The sequence below is a fragment of the Eubalaena glacialis genome, chromosome 18 (assembly GCF_028564815.1).
Source record: "Eubalaena glacialis isolate mEubGla1 chromosome 18, mEubGla1.1.hap2.+ XY, whole genome shotgun sequence".
Classification (NCBI taxonomy): Eukaryota; Metazoa; Chordata; class Mammalia; order Artiodactyla; family Balaenidae; genus Eubalaena; species Eubalaena glacialis.
Genome location: NC_083733.1, coordinates 59,650,411 through 59,654,541, shown reverse-complemented (window position 1 = coordinate 59,654,541; position 4,131 = coordinate 59,650,411).

The window sequence follows — 4,131 nt, the reverse complement described above, 5'->3', positions numbered from 1 at the left end:
CAGGACCCACCCCCTTCTTCCCCCGGGCACCGAGCGGCTCTTAGGCTCGGGCCACGCCCCCTCATGCTGGTCTGACCCCGCCCCCTCCTGGGATTCCACGCCCGCCCCGCCCCCCAGCATTCCTCTCCCTCCCTGTCCTAGGATTCTACCTACACCCGCTACTCCCCAGGATTCTCTGTCCGCCCCTCCCAGGATTCTTTGATCACCGCCCCCCTGTCCCAGAATTCTATCTTTGCCTTCTCTTAGCGTTCAAACCCCGCCCCTTAGTGTTCTAGCCGAGCCGCTTTACACCAGAGGTTGCCCTCGCGCCCCGCCCCCTGTCTAACGGGGCACGCTTAGGGGCTTCCGAACGTCCCGCCTCCGTGAAGCCCCGCCCCCCCAACACGACCTCTCCCATTCGTTCTCCAGGTAGTCTGCCCCGCCCCTTCCCAGGAGCTAAGTTTACCCTGGCCTCGGTCCCGCCCAAAGTCCTAACCCCACCCCGCCCCCTTCAGTATTAGTCCTGCCCGTCTCGTCACACCCGCGTGAGGCACGTGGGTTCTCATAGGTCCGCCCCTCTGGAGCCCCGCCCCCACGCTGAGACCCCACCCCCTTCCCCGCCTCGAGACTTCCCCAGTTGTCGCCCCGGGGCCACTGTTTCTCAGGTCTGTGCGCATCTCAGCCTATCTTCATCTTTTTCAATCTCTGCCTGCGACTCTGGGAGTCGTTTCTTTTTAGATTTCTCTCTGTCTCTTTTAGTGTCTCTGTTTTTGTGTCTATCTTTGCCTCTCTTTTTCCGTCCCTGTGTTTATCTCTGGGTCTTTCAGTCTTCACGTTTCCGTGTCTCTTAGTGTTTCTGGTCTCTTTCTTCCTGGTGTCTTTTTCTATCACTGTGTTTGTGTCACTTGGTTCCTTGTCTCTTTCCATCCCTTTGACTTTGTTCTCGGTCTGTGTTTCTGTCTCTCTCGCTCCCTGCATCTGTGTCTCTCTCTGCGTCTGTGTCTCTCTGTATGTTTCTATCTCTGTCTTTCTCTGTCCCTCTGTCTCTCTGTGGGTTTCTGTGTCTCTTTCGGTATCTCTTGTTTCTCTCTGCGTCTCTCTTGACCTCTCTCTCCCGCTCCCTGCATTCCCCAGTCCTCTCCTGCATCTGGTCCGCACCGTCTCCTTACCGCAGCCTTCCGCCAGGGGGCAGCACAGACCACCCCCGGCGCTCCGCTGGCCCTGCGGGGCTGGGCTAGGATCGGGCCTCCAGACTCCGCTGGTCCCTCCCCGTGTCCTTGTCCCACTTCTATCTTCCCAGCCTCCTCGCGTCTTTGTGTCTCTGGCTCTGACTCGGCCCCTTTGTCTCTCCCCGGCGGCTCCCGCTCCTCCCCACCCCCACCTACCTCTTCACATTCCTTGGACTGCCCGGGGGAGCTGGTGAGGCCGCCCAGCGTGTAGGGACGAGGGCAGGAAACAGGAGGCCGAGGGAGGGGATGCCACCAAGCGCCTGAAATCCCTCCGTTCCAGTTCCTCTGAAAAGGAGCTGATCAGCTGGGGGCAGATGCTTGGGAGCTTCTTGCCCTACCAAGAGGGCCCCCATAGACTTGTCCTCCCTTCCCACCTGCCACGCACCTGAGTTTTTCTCTCCAGGAGGGCAAGATCTTACATGGTGGAGACTCTTATTGACTGGCATTCACGTCTTGGTAAAAATACTATTAATAAATGTATTTAGCACTTACTATGTGCCAGGCACTGATCCAAGTGCGCTACAAGTATTATATCAAATAACCCCCACAGCACCCTGTGTGATGAGGAAACTGAGGCACAAAGAGAGATGAAGTGACTGGACCCAAAGTCAAAGGGTTTGCTACTTGTCAGTTAATTCCGCACAAGAATCCCGTGAAGAGGACACTTATGATCCCCATTTCACTGAAAAGTACACAGAACACGGAGTGATCATTTGCCCCACGCTACCCAGCAAGGAAGTAGCAGGCTGGGAGCGCCCCATAATGTGTTTCTCAGACTCGACACTAGCCTGGTGTGAAGCCAGCTGGACAAATACAGTAGTCCCCTCTTATCTGGGGTTTCAATTACCCCACAGTCAACCACAGTCTGAAAATATCAAATGGAAAATTCCAGAAATAAAACTTCATCGGTTTTTTTTGTTTGTTTTGTTTTTTAAATTTATTTATTTTTGGCTGCGTTGGGTCTTTATTGCTGCAGGCGGGCTTTCTCTAGTTGCAGAGAGCGGGGGCTACTCTTCATTGCGGTGGCTTCTCTTGTTGCGGAGCACGGGCTCCGGAGCGCAGGCTCAGTAGTTGTGGCACACGGGCTTAGTTGCGCCGTGGCATGTGGGACCGCAGGCTCAGTAGTTGTGGCGCACGGGCTTAGTTGCTCCGTGGCATGTGGGACCTTCCCGGACCAGGGCTCGAACCTGTGTCCCCTGCACTGGCAGGCGGATTCTTAACCGCTGCGCCACCAGGGAAGCCCACTTCATCGGTTTTAAATCATTCTGAGTAGCGTGATGAAGTCTCGAGCCCTAGACGTAAATCATCCCTTTGTCCAGCATATCCTCACTTATACACTACCTGCCTGTGAGTCACTTAGTAGCCGTCTCTGTTATCAGATCTATCAGATCGACTGTGGCGGTATCACAGTGCTTAGGTCCAAGTAACCCTATTTTACTTAATAATGGCCCCAAAGCACAAGAATAGCAATGCTGGGGACTTCCCTGGCGGTCCAGTGGTTAAGACTCCATGCTTCCACTGCAGAGGGCACGGGTTCGATCCCTGGTGGGAGAAATAAGATTTCTCATGCCACATGGTGTGGCCAAAAAAAAAAAAAAAAAAGATGCTGGCAATTCAGATATTCTCTTACTGTGCCTCATTTATAAAATAAAGTTTGTCATAGGGATGCATGTATAGGAAAAAACATTGTATATGTAGGGTTCAGTACAATCTACGTTTCCACTGGGGGTCTTGGAACATACCCTCCACAAATAAGGGAGAACTACTGCAGGTACATAATAAATTCTCTCTAGAACTCTCTGTCCTCTCCCCAATCTGGGGCCAGACTAAGGCCAGGATCTCTCGAGTTAGTGCCATCTTTGCTACTAACTTGCTTTGTAAAATTCTCTCCCCTCCCCCATTTCTCCCTTGAATAAAATAACCAGTCCCCAGGGAGACCTCTTCCAGGAAGCCCCCCTTAGCACCCATTCTTCTCCTGGTCTGTCAAGGAGCGTGCTCAGCTATCTCCTGGCTATTCTTTGTGAGCTGGGGTGAGCCCAGTAGGGAAGGCCCAGGAGGGTGCTAGGCTAGAGTTTCATGCCCCCAGTCACATGCATAGGGGAACATGGATAAGGTTGAGCACTGCCGTGTGTGTTTGTTGACAAATGACTGGGTGGGTCTCATACCTGGGGAGTTGATTTCCAGTGTCAAAGAGTCTCAGAGGTGACAGTTCACTGAAGAGCCATAACCACCAGGAGGTAGGGGCACAGGGCCAAAGGCTTCCTGATGGAGCTGGAGAGTTGATGCCAAGTATTTTACCTGCCCAGTAACCTCTTCCATACTAAGCCCTTATGGTTCAGAGCGATCCTGGCCAGTCCTGGCCAATCAGAGCATTCTATCCCCTGGCCACAGGGATTGGTTCAGGGATGGGGGTGGGGCCCATTCCTGACCAATAAGAATTAGCCCTGAGACTTCTGCTTGAACTAATAGGAAAGGGACACCCTCTTTTGATGGGGGTTGCTAAACTTGTAGGGTAGAAATCTGGTACTATGGGTGCCTCCAGAGACAAAAGACCCTGCCCGTGCATGGAGGACAGCAGAGCTGAGAAATGGAAAACGACAGCTTTCTGGGTTTCCCTGGGGGCGCAGTGGTTAAGAATCCACCTACCAATGCAGGGGACACGGGTTTGAGCCCTGTTCCGGGAAGATCCCACATGCCGTGGAGCAACCAAGCCCGTGTGCCACAGCTACTGAGCCCCTGTGCCACAACTACTGAAGCCCACGTGCCTAGATCCCGTGCTCCTCAACAAGAGAAGCCACGGCAATGAGAAGCCCGCACACCACCACGAAGAGTAGCCCCTGTTTGCAGCAATGAAGACCCAATGCAGCCAAAAATAAATTAAAAAAAAAAAAAAAAAAGGATAAACCTCCCTTATAAAAAAAAA